General features: G+C 40.2%; 1 protein-coding gene across 3 annotated transcripts in view; it reads left to right on the forward strand.

The window, feature by feature from the left end:
• The window catches only part of TMEM117 (transmembrane protein 117), a 454418-nt gene that overhangs the window by 195416 nt on the left and 241912 nt on the right, over positions 1-17090 (forward strand). The window lies entirely within an intron of this gene.

A 17090-nucleotide genomic window follows, 5' to 3' on the forward strand; every position in this document is an offset into this window, starting at 1 on the left:
ACCTCTGAACTGGTGACATCCACCTGTCTTCTTCTCCCGTCGTCTAGCAATCCACATGTGTTTAATCTCTTTCTGTCTCCACCCCCACTGCACTACAACAAGGGTAACTGCAGTGTCTGTATTAAGGGGAGATTGTGATGTTTGAAGCAAATAAAGCCTGTGTCGATGCTGAACTTCCTACAAGCATAAGATGATCTATACACGTTCATTGTGGTTCTTGTTATTAGATCACTCTGAGGTGGGCTCGGGGGAATTTGCAGAAGACGCTCAGGAAACCAATAAAGATAATTAAAAGTTTAGAAAATTAGAAACATGAAAAACAGGTAAAGAAACGATTATTCAGCCAAGAGAAGAAAAAGCCTGAGGGGAGATATAAGAAAGAAAAATGATTTCCTAGAGGATAGACTCAGACCATTCCCCATTAATATTGGGAAGAAAACACAGTAAAGCATGTAGGATTTATATTTGCCATAAGGAACATTTCCCAGATAAGGGATTGGCTATCTAGAATAGTTTATTCACCAATCTCTCAAAATTTAGCTACAGATCTAAAAAGATATATTTTCTTCTGTCTATCCAATTTAGGTATGAAGGGGCCTGAATGCAGAGAAGTGAATTAGGTGATTTCTTGCTGGCCTTTTTTTCTTAGTGTGTTGGTCCATCTTTCAGTGGCTCTTTTTACTTTTATTCATCTCTCTGAATGTCTGTCTCTGGCTTTCTGTCTCTTTGTCTCTCTATCCCTGTTTTTCTCTCTGTTTGTCTTTCTCCTTACTCTCTTCTCTTTCTCCCACTATCCTTCTACACTTCTGCCCCATCCGGCCAGCCCCAATATGCGGTAGAAACAAAAGCTTTGCAGAAACAGTTCCCACACTGCTATTCCACTTTTCTTCTCTCAAGTTGGGTGGCATTACACCTAGTTTGGATTAGAAGGACATTTCTGTTTCTGTAATGAGTTGAGGACAGAGACGTTTTTGCGATCACTTCCTTTAATAGTATTACTGTGTGAGGTCATGTTCCTCTTGCAGTACTTTCCTCAGCACAACCCCATATCTTTCCCTTTGGAGGAGGTTTTTATCTATAACTTGTAGCCAACATGTTTTCCCCACGAAATGTGAATTTCCTTCATTACCCGATACTGGAAGTGCATGAGTAGGGTCATTGCTCAGTAGCACTGCTCTGAGGAGGAAGAGGCGCCTGAGCGATGTCATTGCAGGTGTCATTTCTAACCACTGAGTTTAGTAGATGATAGTTGTTTCTTGTAGTTAGCTTTCTGTCTACCTATGCACTTGCCCCCTTCTTTTATTGCTGGTGGCAGTCATGTTTGTCTTTCATTAACCTTACCTCAAATTTCTCCTTTATGATTTTCTTTGTTCTTTTCATTCCTTTTTAATTTTCAGCCTTTTCGGCAGATTTTGTCTTCTCTTTTACGGAGATTGGGGTCTTCATGACTGCAGCCAACTCTAGCATCCTGTCACTTGGTGTGTGGATGGATCCCATCACCTGCTACAGGAATCAACACAGCAATGGGTGACAGATGTTAGACTTTGTGTTATTTGTATGAGAGTCATATGGCTGAATTGATACAACCATTTCCTCCCCTTCCTGAGCAGGTATAATATCTCATCCTGAAGTTTACATCTGGTGTTTACTAGCTTTTTCCGCTAAGCATTTTAGAAGGAAACAGTTAATTTAATTTTTTTCCCACTAACTCACACATCCTGGTTGAAGAGAACAATCTAGTGTCCATTATCATGAGTTTATTGTGACCCACCAAACCCCAGAACTAAACCTTTACCATATAAGTTCTTGTAAGAAGTGTGACATTGGTGCTTCTCTTGGAGGGCACAAGAAGGAATCAAGACAAGAGAAAGGAGCCATGGTGAAGCGAGGTATGGAGTTGCCAATGTATAAATGAACACTCTTCACTACCATTCCAACAGATGCTATGGAATGGAAGCTGCCTTGGAAAGCTTATTTGGAACCGAATAGAAGTAATGTTGCCACACGTAGAATCATTACTTAGTATATTACCTGTGACAGCAAAATAAAGTCACTTAAATCTCTCATTTTCTTCCTTTATTATTAATTTCTTTATTATTTTGAGTGTAATCAGTTCAATCACAATTATATTGTTCAAATGTTTTTAATTAAGTAGCACTTAGCATTTTTGTTGTTGTTGTTCTGTTTCAAATATTTATTAAGCCCATGCCTTTTGCTAGGCATTACTTCATTACCTGATTTATTAATTCATTTAAGACCCACAAAGGCCCTGCGATTGGTATTGGCTCCATTTTAAATGTAAGAAAGGAGATCCAGGTTTCAAAGTGGATTTCAAAGAGTGACTTGCCTGAGGTCAAACATGACTAAGTGACAGACCCTAAGATTTCTTTCAGTTGAACGCCAGTTTCCCTTCTGTTATACCTTCTCTGTGCCAGTTTTTCTCCTTTGAATGACAATTACATATTATTATTACTTTGAATAACAGTTATATATATCTGGGAAAATACATTTGAAGCATGGAAAATTTCTCCTATAGGTTATGTAATTTGAATAATTGACACCATATTAATAATTGAGGAATGAATATATATTGAGTATTTTTCATGTGGAAAAAAAGATGAATTCTAATTGTAGTGTACTTTGAATATTTATTGTCTCAGTTTTTGAAACTACTTAGTCTCTTTCATAGAAATGTAGATTTTCCTATGTCAGAGTTTATGTAGTATTTCTTATTCTTAAATGTCTGTTTTTATGCTGTTTTACTGCTAACATTGAATTCATAATCTAAGGGAGCTCTTCCTTCAGATGGCATTCAGGATGAATGATTGCTTGGCTGCCTGTCAGTAAAGTTAATGATGATATAATAAAACAGCAAGAATAACAACAACAATGGATATCTACTGAGTATTTATTAGGGGTCAGGCAAGAAAAGTTGAGTAAGCTTTTCCCTATTCCCCAGGGCTGGGTGATAAACTATAGGGCAAGGATTTGAACCTGAGTTTGCATGATTCAGAGCTCAGATGGTTAACTGCTCCACCAAAATTAATAAAATAAATTCAAGACATAAATATAAATGTTTAGTTTTCAAGAAAAAACACAGGAAATTTGTAAAGTCTTCAGACAACTGCCAGTCTTCTTTCCTTTGCAGACAGATGGCTGTCTATGAAATGTTTTTGCCCCATGTTTTGGAGAAGTCATATACAATTGTAGTCTAGAGCCCACGTTCTACCCTGGACCGGTTTAATAATGTGACAAAGAATGACTAAATTTGAGACTTGGCTTCTCGGGGTCAAATAGTCCCTTTTGATATTTGTTTATTTGGATTTATAACTTTGGTTGTCTGTTTATTTTTCATTCTGATGCTTTAAAATATATAAAATATATAAAATCTTCTCAACAGTTTAAAATAAACTAAATCTTCTTTCAATGATATGTTGAACTATGATATGATGTGAAATTATACTGCTTTGTAGCAAAATACAAACTAAAATTAAGTGGCTCACCTCTGCATTTAGAACTGTATTTAGCCTGGTAATGGGTGAGTGGCAAAACTCAGGGATACCAAACCCAGACCTCAAGGGAAACGTTCTCTGTACAGCTCCTGGGGTGGTTGCATTCACTGGTCCCTGAGTCAGGCCTTGCATCTGCTTGACCAAAGAACCATTCCCACATCCTCTTCTGCTTTGATCCATAGCTTCTGAGAAGTAATTTATTCTCTCTGTGCTTTGTTTTCCTCATCTGGTCCCTAAGGCTAATCGTACTTAGCACTAACCCCCATCACAGCAGGCTTCTGAGATTAATAAGGTTATATTCATTGAGCATCATGGATGTTGAAAACTCACTGCCTAAGTTTTAGTAGAAGGGGTAGAGGTGGGGAGCACATTATTCTTCTGTGTACTTCTGTAATTAACAATTGTATTTCCTGTAAAAATGCTTCTACTCCCAGATTTCCTACATGTGGATGCTATATTCTGGACATGCTAGTTTAGGTTTTATAAATAAGAATCTGAAACTAGCCATGAATAAAATGTGTATCTAGTCTGTAATTCACTGTAGAGTTTTCCTTTAAAAACTTTATTCTGAATTAATTTTCAGAAAAAGACCATAAATCACATGTTTCTTGCCTTAAAGAGCTGTATATATAAACTGTTTCAGGGTTGGTAAATATGTAGCAGATGTGTTACCCGCTCCTCCTTCTGCACACAAAGCAGGCATTGCTGATTCATTAAAATCCTATACTCTCTTGAGTAAAGACAGAACCTCAGACTTCTCTACAACATGGTGTCCCAAACAGCTATGACCAGTGAATCAGAGGTGGGGATGAATTAAAGCCACTGTCATTCCTGGTGCACCTGGACGGACTGGTTGGTTAAACATCCAGTTCTTGATTTTGGCTCAGGTCATGATGCCACAGTTTGTCAGTTCGAGCCCTGTGTCTGGCTCTACACTGATAGCAGAGCCTGCTTGGGATTCTTTCTCTCCCTCTTCTTCCTCTCCCCTGCTCCTGTGTGTGTGTGTTCTCTCTCTCCCTCTTCCTCTCTCCTGCTTTTGTGTGTGTGCACTCTCTCTGTCTCTCTCAAAATAAATAAGTAAACTTAAAGAAAAATAAAGTCATTACTGATCAACACTGACATTTGAATTTACCAGTAAAGAATCTAAAGTCAAAATGTTGGAGCATCTGGGTGGCTTAGTCAGTTGAGCATCTGACTCTATTTCAACTTAGGTCATGATCCCAAAGTCTTGGGGTTGAGTCCCATGTCTGCTCCATGCTGAGGGAGGAAACTTCTTGAGATTCTCTCTCCCTTGCCCCTCTCCCCTGCTCCTGCTCGATCTCTAAAATTTTTTTAAGAGTGCAAATATTATATATATATTTTAATATATATTTATTTGGGGGAAAGTGGAAGTCGGGGAGGGGCAGAGAGAGGGGAGAGAGGATCTGAAGCAGGCTCTGTGCTGACAGGCTGACAGCAGCAAGTTCGATAGTGGGGCTTGAGCTCATGTACTGTGAGATCATGACCTGAGCCAAAGTCCTACTCTCAAATGACTGCGCCACCCAGGTGCCTGAAATATTATATATATATATATATTTTTGTGGTAATATTTTGTTTTATATTTTTAATAGTTTATTGTCAAGTTGGTTTCCATATAACACCCAGTGCTTATCCCAACAAGTGCCTTCCTCCATGCCCATCACCCCCTTTGCCTCTTCCCCACCCCCATTAATTAGCCCTCAGTTCTCAGCACNAAACGGCTAGTATCCAAAATCTATGTATTTTTAACTTAAGTCATGTCACTTGTCATTTTTGGTGTTATGTGAACTAAAACCAAGATCTACATGTTCCCATTTCAGTCTTTTAAATTTTTAAATGTTTTATTTATTTCTGAGAAAGAGAGACAGTGTGAGCAGGGGAGGGTCAGAGAAAGAAGGAGATGGAGGATCTGAAACAGGCTCCAGGCTCTGAGCTAGCTGTGAGTACAGAGCCCGATGCGGGGCTCAAACCCACGAACCAGGAGATCATGACAAGTTGAAGTCAGATGCTTAACTGACTGAGCCACCCAGGCACCCTCCCCCCCCTCCATTCCAGTTTTATTGTGACACCATGCTGTCCCTATAATTTTCAAGTCTGGCTGCATTCATCATATTGTTTATAGTTTTTATATTTCTAATGGAAAGTCTCCTTCATTTAGTCATTTATTAAATAATGTTTACTGAGCACCTACAATGCTTGAGTTAATGTCTCTGCAGTGAAGCAACTTAGAGTTAAATAGAAAAAGCAAGTCATATACAAAAATAGCCATGCATTCTACCATTTGCCTCTACTACTCAACTGCTGAGTGTTCTGGCTGAGGTCAACAGTGATCAAAATGTTAAATTTAACAGCACTATTTCACTTCTTAATTTTTCACTTCACTTAACCATTTCATACTATCAATCATTTCCTCTTTCTTGTATTTCTTATTCTATTTCATTTTATTTTTTTTTACTTTCTTGTTATATATCATGAGCATATTCTCCTGACTTTTTCTCCTCTCTCTGGACCTGCTGTCTCTTTAAATAGTGTGATTTTTCCTTTTTCCTCTTCCCATTCCTTTGAGGTCAGTGTTCTTGGGATTCTGACCTCAGTTACCTTTTATTCTCTTTGTGGAATTTCACCCACTTTCATAACCGCAAACTGCAAACTTCACCTTGAAGCTAAGGGTTCTTGCACCTTCCTCTGAACTCTGGCACAGACTAGTATATTCAGCTGCTTGCTGGATGTTCTCTGGTTTCCACAGGCACATAAATCTCAACTTTTCTGACGCTGAATGTGCTTCTTTATATCGGCTCCTCTTCAGGTTTTCCTCGTTTGGTGACTTGTGCCACTGCCCACTCCGTTGCTGAAGCAGAAATACAGGACTTTCTCTTACTTCCCTCCTTTTTCTTCCTACCCTTATGTTATGAATGAGAAAATCCTGTCAGTTTTATTCTTTTAATAACTTTGACTATGTCTCCACCTCCTCCTCTCTGCAGCTGGTTGGTATTCAGGGCCTTGTCTTTCACCTGACTGCACAATAGCGTCCTAACTGGTCTAATTTCATCTCCTGTGGCCCTATCAATCAAGCCTCCATGCTGCTGTCAGCTTAGTTTTAACAAAGTGCAAACTGCACATCTGACCTACGAGCCTGGGATCACTGAAAGCCCCCCTTTACGTTCAGGTTTACACATGAACCCTTTCACCCTTCAGGATCTGGTTCCTGCCTGCATTCCAGCCTTGTCCCTCATCAGTTTGACCCTGGCCATCCATTAACTCCTTAGTTTGGGCTTCCGTTTGAGTCTTTTGAGCTCCTTAAATGCATCATGGTCTCTCTTGTCTCATTATTCTCGCATATATGGTTTCTTCTGCCTGTAATTACCACTGCCCCCCTTGCCTTTGCTAAAAGAACTCATCCACTAAATTTCAATTCTGATGCCATTTCCACAATGAAGCCTTCCTTGCTTCGTACTATACTTAAAAAAAAAATTATAACATTTTCTACATGGCATTACAGTTGTCCTCTTTTATCATTAGCTGTCTATCACTTTCACTATTCATAGCACAGATTGGTTGAATCAATGAAATCATGATTGACCCTGACCCCAAAGTCTACCCATTCTGTCCTGGAGCTTCTGTGCATACCCTTGTTATAGTTCCTCTGCTAGAGTTTGTCAGTGATTGCCAGTAGTGCATAATATACCTTGATCCTGAAATCATCAGGGATTTTGGGACAAAACTAGGCTGTGTCTTGCTTTTGCCTAGTGAAGGAGAGAGAAACGAGAATTATGGAATGACTTCATACTTAATTTAGAGCATTATTTTAATTTTTTAAATGTTTATTGTTGGGAGATAGAGTACAAGCAGGGGAAGGGCAGAAAGATAGGGAGACACAGAATCTGAAGCACGCACCAGGCTCCAAGCCATTAGCACTGAGCCCTATGTGGGGCTCGAACCCACCAAGTACAGGATAATGACCTGGGCTGAAGTCAGACGCTTGACCGACTGAGCCACCCAGGTGCCCCTTGAACATTATTTTAATATCATCTATGCTAGGGATGTAAATTATCTGCATTTTTATCTCTGTGGTCAGCCATTACTGTTCACTTTACCATTATATATGTCAGAATGATACTATTTGACTCTTCAGGTATCTCCTGCTTCTTTAAGTCAAGAGGTCTTATTACTAAACCTCCTCCCTGTATCTTTGTGTTACAGATTTATTAGGATGTACCAATGATCAGCTCTCTAATTTGTAAATAGTTTTAAAATTTATTTTTATAAACCGTGACCTATATACTTATCTTCATTTCTGTAATCTTTTGCCATATTTTCTTCTTACATACATCTTAATTGCTTTATTTAGAAAATATGTATAGAAAATATATGGGGAGGATATTGTAGCACTTGTTCTGAATGATGGAATGTCAGATGACATTTTTCCTCCATTTTTAATGCTTTTCATATTTTATTGGTGAACTTTTTTTTTTACGCCTTCATGGTTTAAAATCTTTTTAAGAAAAAGCAGTGCAATAAGGGGAACACACATTCATTGAAAACAATAAGGTTTTATATTTAGGCCAGTCCTTTTTTCATTGACTAATGACCCAAATTTCTATTTAAGGGAATGCTATTCATTTATTTAACTAAGAAAAGTTTACGAAGTGCCCAGGTTAGCTAGGAGAAAAGGTACTATGATTTACAAGACAGAAAAACCCAACTCAGCTTTAGAAGGGAGAGGAAGAGGAAAAGGAGTTGATAGTGGAGCTTTATTTCAAAAGATAAGCAAGCATTAATTACATGGTATCTCAGGCATAAGAAACACTATCGAACAGAACTTCACAGATATCAAGAAATGGTTGCCGCAGCAATTTCTTACTTGACACATCCCAAAAGGCAAGGGAATCAAGAGCAAAAATGAACTGCTAGGACCTCATCAAGATAAAAAGCTTCTGCACGGCAAAGGAAACAATCAATAAAACTAATAGGCAACTGACGGAATGTGAAAAGATAATTGCAAATGACATATCACATAAAGGGCTAGTATCCAAAATCTCTAAGGAACTCATCAAACTCCACACCCGAAAAACAAACAATCCAGTCAAGAAATGGGCAGAAGACATGAGCAGACACTTCTCCAAAGTTGACATCCAGATGGCCAACAGACACATGAAACAATGCTCAGTGTTTCTCCTCATCAGGGAAATACACATCAAAACCACACTGAGATACCACCTCATGCCAGTCAGAGTGGCTAATTTTTTTTTTTAATGTTTTATTTATTTCTAGGAGAGAGTGAGAGACAGCGTGAGCAGGGGAGGGTCAGAGAGAGAGGGAGTCACAGACTGAAACAGGCTGCAGGCTCTGAGCTGGCAGTCAGCACAGAGCCCGATGCGGGGCTCGAACCCACGAACCACGAGATCATGACCTAAGCGAAAGTCAGACGCTTAACCGACTAAGCCACCCAGGCGCCCCAGTCAGAGTGGCTAAAATGAACAAATCAGGAGACTCTAGATGCTGGTGAGGATGTGGAGAAACGGGCACCCTCCTACACTGTTGGTGAGAATGTAAACTGGTGCAGCCCCTCTGGAAAACAGTGTGGAGGTTCCTCAAAAAAGTAACAATAGAACTCCCCTATGACCCAGCAATAGCACTGCTAGGAATTTACCCAAGGGATACAGGAGTGCTGATGCATAGGGGCACATGGGCCCCAATGTTCATAGCAGCACTCTCAACAATGGCCAAAACATGGAAAGAGCTTAAGTGTCCATCAACTGATGAATGTATCAAGAAGATGTGGTATATTTATACAATTGAATACTACATGGCAACGAGAAAGAATGAAATCTGGCCATGTGTAGCCACATGGATGGATGTAGAGGGTGTTATGCTGAGCGAAATAAGTCAGGCAAAGAAGGACAGATACCATATGTTTGCATATATAGGTGGATTAGGAGGAAGCTAATGGAGGACCATGAGGGAGAAGAAGGGGGAAAATAGTTGGAGAGAGGAAGGGAGGCAAACCATGAGAGACTCTTTGAATGCTGAGAACAAACTGAGGCTGATGGGGGTGGGGGAAACAGGGAAGAGGGGGTGATGGGCATGGGAGAGGGCACTTGTTGGGATGGGCACTGGGTATTATATGGAAACCAACTTGACAATAAACTATTTAAAAAAATAAAAATTAAAAAAAAAATGGTTGTGGGGGTGGGGGATGGCTCAGGATGGTAGGCAATTGCTACGTGTGTGAGATGGAGTAGAGGAGAAAGATTGTATGCCATGTTATTTTGTTGATCCATAAATTTTAGAAGGTATTGGTGAAAGGAAATAAAGCATTTTTTTCTTACTTAGCTCTTCAAATACTAAGCAATATTTGACTTTATTGAAATTAATACAAATTGTAGTTTTTCTTGTCTCTATTTCCCAGATACCAGTATTTCTTCATTTGTCTAAACTTGTTACAGTTTATTTGAACAATGGAACATTGAACAATGGATGTTATGTTATAGAAATAAATGGACAAATATAACATCTTGTTATAATTTTGGGTGGTTGTAAGTAAGTTTATCTCCAGCTCTGGTTTTAAAACACAATTCTGGCATTTTAGCTTTCTTGTTCTCAGGCACCATTTGGAAATATGATACCGCCATTAGCAAAGAGAATTTCCTAAATAACCTAAATTAATATTAAACTGCTCATCGTTACTCATAATTCATGCTCCATGGTTGAGTATTTGGAGAAATCTGACTCCAGAGTGAACACCAGCAGTTTGGGGTAGGGCTGTGTTGACTTAGGCTCTACTTTGAATGCAGTGTGTGCTGAGCACATCACCTTATGGATACAGCTCTTTCAACCAGATGGTCTCTAAATAAATTCTGGTTTTGTGAATCAGCAAAGTTACAGTTATGTCACAGTATGCTGTATGGCTTTAAATCAGTGATTCTGAAGCAGATTGTTTTTTGATATCTCCATCATTTTTTCATGTACTTACATAGGGAATTTGAGTAGTTAAAAAGTGAGCACCCTGGGCAGACTTTTGATGCCTCCTAATGGCAGGATTTTTATGGTTTTTCTGAATAAATTTGGAGAACACCCAATCTACTGAATAAATGAGGTCCCTCTGTTGGAAGTCAGAAGGCTGTAAATGTTTCTTTTTCAGGAGCCCCAGCTTTGACTAATCCTCATCTATTCAAATGTACTTATTTGTGTCATTTTGATGTGTATGATTCTCGGACTGCTTATGATTCTTAGAGTATATTCTGCTTCTTATACCATGTTCTGCTTTTTGGTGGTCCTTTGTGGTGACTTCCGAGACCCTTTGTGGCTCATTGTGGGGACTCTTGCCCCAAATTGCCTCCCAGAAACCAGAGGCAATGGGCAGAAGCTTTAGCTACAGAAGTAGTTTCGAAGTCTGGCTGTGTGTTAGCATCACCAGGGAGTTTAAAAGAATACTGATGGATGGAACCTGGGAGGCTCAGTCAGTTGAGTGTCCAACTTTGGCTCAGGTCATTATCTCATGGTTTGTGAGTTTGAGCCCCACGTTGGGCTCTGTGCTGACAGCTCCAGGCCTGGAGCCTGCTTCAGATTCTATGACTCCCTCTCTCTCTGCCACTCCCCTGCTAACACTCTGTCTCTCTCTGTGAAAAACATTTAAAAATATTAAAAAAAAAAAAAAAACGAAAAAGGAATACTGATGCCGGTGCCCCACACGAGCTTAAATAAGTCAGCATCTGTTGGAAAGGGGCCCAGGCATTGGAATATCTTAAAAGTTCCCCAGGTGAATCTACTGTGTAACTAGGACTGAGAATGAGCAGAGTGTGGATCAGGATGGAGGGGCAGGGTGTGCTCACCTGTGAGCAGTGGTGAAGGGGGCTGAGGAGTCTGGGAAGTGGTGTCTTGGGGAAGGAGGAGAGGGACATCCTCACAGACTCTTTTAAGGAAGTGGCAGTCTAAACAGAGATGTAGAGTCAGGCATAAAGTCAATAAAATGGTGACTGGAGGGCTTGAGGAGAGAAAATTCAGAGCGTGGAGGGTAGGACACAGGGCCTGGGTATGACACAGGATGGCTGCTGTGTCATTACCTGATGCCCTTGAAGGTGTGTGCCCAGAGCAGGTAGAGCCGTTACCTGGTGCCCTTAAAGGTGTGTGCCCGGAGCAGGTAGAACCACACTGCGAAGAGATTAGGATGGGGAAAAAGGGGGCAACTTGCTTAAGTAGACAATAAAACCTCCAAATTAGTAGATTTTTCATTTTCCTGTTTGCTCTTTTCTGTTCGCATTTTGAGTGCTGCAGATTTGCTTGTGGGTTGTTAGACAAAGTAAGGCCACTGAAAACCTCGTGAAAGCAATGTTAGGTAAAACCTGTCTGCCTCATTTTCCTTGTCCTGTGCATTCATGCTTTGACTCTAACAATCAGCTACATTTCACTAGGCTCAGACACCCAACTGTATCCAGAGGCACCCCTTAGGCCTGCTCTTCCGTCCATTTTAAACACTATGAGCACTCCCTTGTTCCAGCCCCGGGACCTGGATAACAGGCTAACTTTGCATGTAACCAGAGAGTCTGCTTTTCAGCTCGGCGTTGCCACCAGCTTCCCCTGCGTCTGCCTATGGACATTGTCTGATTTCGTACCCTGGTGCCCACGTTTCCATTAAATCCCTTCCCTGGATTTGGTGATTTGATTTTTTTTTTCAGTTGGCTGAGCAGCTCTAAATAGGTCTCAGTTATTTGCTAAACCTCAGATTTGGGATCCCAGTTCACACTCCAATTGCTCAGGCCCCTCTCCTGGCTTCCGGTTGTTGGAACACTACAGGCAACCATTGTTAAGAGGTCCAGGGATGTGTTTGCATCCTTTGCTCCTGCCCTGTAAACCACCTGTTCCCAAGTAATGGGTCACTTCAATTAAGGATGCTATGGATGTCTAAAAGTATATTTTTGAGTATGAGTGAACCTAAACTTTGTAATGAGTATATGCTTTTCTATCAATTAACTGAGCATAAGTATGCACAATACTCAGTTTAGTTTGGTATCTCCTTCCAGTTCTTCCTCACACATCTAGCTAAGAATGTTGTATTCTTCCAGAAGGTGGAATTTCTCTCCCTTTCTCTTCAGGTTTAGCAAGTATTTGCTGAACACCTATAGTATCAAGTACTATTTTAAATCCTTCTACCTGTGTTTATGTAATTCCCTGAAGCTATCAGGATTCCAAAAGTGGTTTCTGATTTTCAAGGTTTTGGCTGCTGGTGATTTCGTATGTTATCGAACATTCTACAGTGTTTCCCACAAGCTAATCATTCCTTAACACAGTGTGCTAGTTTCTGTATATACAAGGGGTCTCTTCAAGGGATAGTCTATTTTTAATGGAAAAATAGGTCATTTGATAAAAATGCCCAATCTATCCATAACCTCTGCATTCAAGAGAAGTTAAAAGTGGATACCTTTGGGTTTCAAAGGAATGCATTTTCACTTGGACATGGATGTGAATAATATACCTGTTAACACGTGGCTGTTAAAATAATAGCAGGAAATTGGTGTTTGACAGCAAAATAATTCTAGTATAAGTAAGAACTCCACAAAGGAGCCAGAACAAAAAGAGAGCTTACAGAGTCTTGTATTGAATCAACAAAACAAATCTCATTACAGATTAAAGTACAGGTAGGATTCATGGAAATCGAACTAAAATTTCAAAAATACTGTGAAATTCCAGTTTGAATTAGACAATATTAACATATTGATGAGAAGCATCCTCTCTATTTGATGAGGCACTATTTTGTGTGGTGTGTGTGTGTGTCCATGTGTATCTGTGCATTTGGGAAAATGGAGCAGTGTTACAGGAATTCTGTGTTAAATTCTAAAATCAGAATCATATGGATTTTTAAATATATTAGATTTTTATGAGAGTTGTATTTTTTGATGTAGAAACAAGTATAGCTTTAAACGTAAGTCAGGAGTACGGCGTCTGTGATGATTTGTTTTATGTGTCTAGGCTATCGTAGGTAGCTGTTTAATCAAATGCCAGTCTAGATGCCACTGTGAAGGTCTTCTGAGATGCGGTTAACATCTAAAATCGGGTGCCTTTAAGAAAAGGAACTTGCTGTTGATAATGTGCATGGACCCCATCCAACCAGTTGAAAAGCCTTAAGAGTGAAAACAGGTTTCCTGAAAAGACAAAAACATTCTTCCTGAAGACTGCAACATCAGCTCCTGCCCAAGAAATTCCAGGCTGCCAGCCTGCCCTGTAGACTGCACACTAGCCCCACAATCACAGAAACCACTTTCCCAAAAGAAATTTCTTTATTTACATGTATATGTGAGTATGTGTCTGTATGTGCATCTATCTGCCATTTATCTATTATCTATCTACCTATTTATCTGTCATCTATTATTTATCTATCAATCATTTATTATCTGTTATCTATCTGTCATTTATTTATCTATTGTCTATTATCTATCTATCTATTTATCGTCTCCTACTGGTTTTGTTTCTTTGGAGAACCGTGAGTGATATAGTCTCCTAAATGGAAAGCATTTAGGAACTTAGGAAAAGGTACTGCATGGATAATATCCAGGAAGCTGTTGGGACACTGATGTTTTAAAAAGCATTGCTCCTTAAAGCTGTGCAAAGCCTTCCTTGATGCAGCCACTACTTTATTCCAGGCTCCCTTCCTGTCTCACCGCCCTTGTTTCTCCCTTTAGGGCGCTTGCTGCCTTCAGCCCTCTTTGCCCCTGTGCATCTGTTTCTTTCTACTTCTACTCCTCTGGCCCTCCTTTGTGAAGCCTGCTGTGCTCCCTGGCCCCCTCTTCACACCGTTAGACCCAGACGCCTCTCATCTCTGCCTGTCCTCTCCCTGAGAGCATTTTCCACCAGGGCTCTGTTGATTTGTTTGTGTGTCTTTTTTCGTTTGCTAAATGGTAATCACCACATCTTATTCATCTTTGTATTCCCGGCACCTAGCATGGTTCCTGGCATGGAGGAGGTGTTCAATCAATATTGTTTAAAGATTGAATAAATAGCTCACCTTCTCCTTTGCATTAAGGGGCAGATGACTGGGAGGTATCTTAAAGGGCTATTCTTTCAGGGTTAAGTATGTGCCTTGTACCTGAAGCTCTTAAAGAGAAAGCCCCAGACAAACAGACCTTTAATTCATGCCCAGGGCTTGTGCTCTCAGTATTTGGTGGTGGTGGTGGTGGTGGAGTTGGTGGAGGGGATGATGTATACACCAAGCAGATTTAAGCTGTTTCTGCAGAAATCTCTGGCATAATATGTTGGGGGCATGAATGCCTCACAAACTCAGAGTTCACCTTTGGGCTGATTTATTTTAACCTTTCTAATGAATGGCTTGAGGCTTTACCTATATTCATTAGCAAAGAGTCTGGTCTTCCTTTTGAAGTTTTCTCCACCCAGGTAGTCTTTTACGAAAATGTTTATTTACTTATTTTGAGAGAGAGGGAGAGAAAAAAAGAGAGAGAGTGCATGCAGGTGTTTGCACAAGTGGGGGAGGGGCAGAAAGGAAGAGAGAATACTAAGCAGGCTCTGCAGATCAGTGCAGAACCTGACATGGGGATCAAACTCACAAACTGTGAGATCATGACCTGAACTGAAAAATCAAGAGTTGATGCTTAACTGAGTCACTCAGGCTCCCCCACCCAACTGGTCTTAAATTTGGTGATTAGTCGCATGTGGGGTCACTGGGGTTCATTTTAAGTAGCAGCCATAGGGAAAGCTGTGGCATCTAGTTCTACCTCATTTGTGTCTTGCTGCCACAGTGTCACTGTTGGAGCTTGCACCTGCACAGGTACCTGTCCACCCAGCACTGGTACCCTCCTGGCCCAGCCCCTGCATAGCCCTTAGGTGTCCTTTCTCTAGAATGGCTGGGTTCAGAAGAACTCCTGTCAGTCATGCTGAGTGCTGGAAACAGCTCCTTTAACCCATGCTGCTGAGTGGGTAGACCTAAGTTGGCTGCTTGGCCACCCACTCTCCTCATGGTTTTGTTTGGAGGGGCCTCATAATTCTTCAGTACCCCTGGGCAGTACATCTGGTCTTCCTGACCAGCCTCCACACTCCCCCTCCCTGAGAACCAGCTCTGCACATCAGGGGTCTTGGAGAGCTTTGCTAGAGTCACAGAAGTTTATTACACGTTTCCTACTCCCCTTCCCCAGTAGTGTTCTTATCTTAACCCAAGGAGTCCCTGGGAAATTACCCAAATGATTCTTTAAAAAAAATATTTGTTTAATGTTTATTTTTGAGAAAGAGAGAGAGACAGAGCATGCAAGTGGGGGAGGGAGAGGGAGAGAGAGACACAGAATCCCAAGCAGGCTCCAGGCTCTGAGCTGTCAGCACAGAGCTGATGTGGGCTCAAACCCACAAATCATGAGATCATGACCTGAGCTGAAATCAGATAACTCAGCTGACTGAGATGCCCAGGTACCCATCCAAGTGATTTCATACAACGAGGGGAACAGCTGCCTTGGGGTGACTTTCTGCTTCACTCCTTGAAATAAATGAAGCAGATATAAATTTTTATGGGTCTTTCAGATGGCACTTGATTTAGTCTCTACCTTATCAGGCATTATGTATGTAAAAAAATGGTAGTCCTTGAATTTGGTAAAGCTGTGTCATCACTTTTCCACTAAGAGATACCAAGAAGCATGATTAGTTAAGAAGCAGAAAGATACGTAAAGATGTGAAGGATCTAGTACCTTATGGAAGAAACTCAAGCAATCTAAATTCCAAATATGAATTGTCCACAGGCTTTAAAACAGGGCTAAATTACATTATAGATGCTCAGTGCCCTTCATAACATCATTAATTTTCAGCTCCCTGTTTTATTATTCCTTTACATTGTTCTTGTTCTAGTCAGGATGCATCACTAAATATACTGCTGTAACACACGCAGGCTTGATCACACTCTGAGGGTCTTTTGTTGTTCTTCTCTGTGGCACCCTCTAATCCACGGTAGAAATCATTTTCTCCCAAAAGCTATGTAGATTTTTTTTGCTATCCCAATGTTTCTCCTGTAAAATAACAGAAATAGTACCATTTCTTAAGCCTCCTCTATAATATTATTTTTTGTCCTTTTAAAAATATGAAAAAAGGGCATGGAGGAGGACACTTGTGCGGATGAGCACTGAGTGTTATGTGGAAACTAATTTGACAATAAACTATTAAAAAAAAATAAAAAATAAAAATATGAAAAAATAAACCTACACAAAAGTACATAGAACACATATGTTCAGCTTAATTATTGCCCAGTGAATTGTTATAAAATATTTTTAAGTGAACACCCATGTGACTATTCCTGTTAAACAAAAGAACGATGCCAGCCAAAGCTCTGTGGCTATATTTCCTGATAATAAACCTCTCTGTCCCTCTCTCCCTCCGAAGTAACCCTTAATGTCGCTTTTATGCTCTTCACTTTCTTACTTATAATACCTCTCTAATTACCATAGCTTAGTTTTGCTGTTTCTGAGCTTTACATACTTGTGATCGTACATTATGCTCTTTTTCTTGTCTGGCTTCTTTTATGTCATGGTTTTTGAGATCCATCCAGGCTTTGTATCAGAGTGGTTTGTTTTCATT

Source organism: Crocuta crocuta, unplaced genomic scaffold, assembly GCF_008692635.1.
Source record: "Crocuta crocuta isolate KB4526 unplaced genomic scaffold, BGI_CrCroc_1.0 scaffold30, whole genome shotgun sequence".
In the NCBI taxonomy this organism is placed as follows: domain Eukaryota; kingdom Metazoa; phylum Chordata; class Mammalia; order Carnivora; family Hyaenidae; genus Crocuta; species Crocuta crocuta.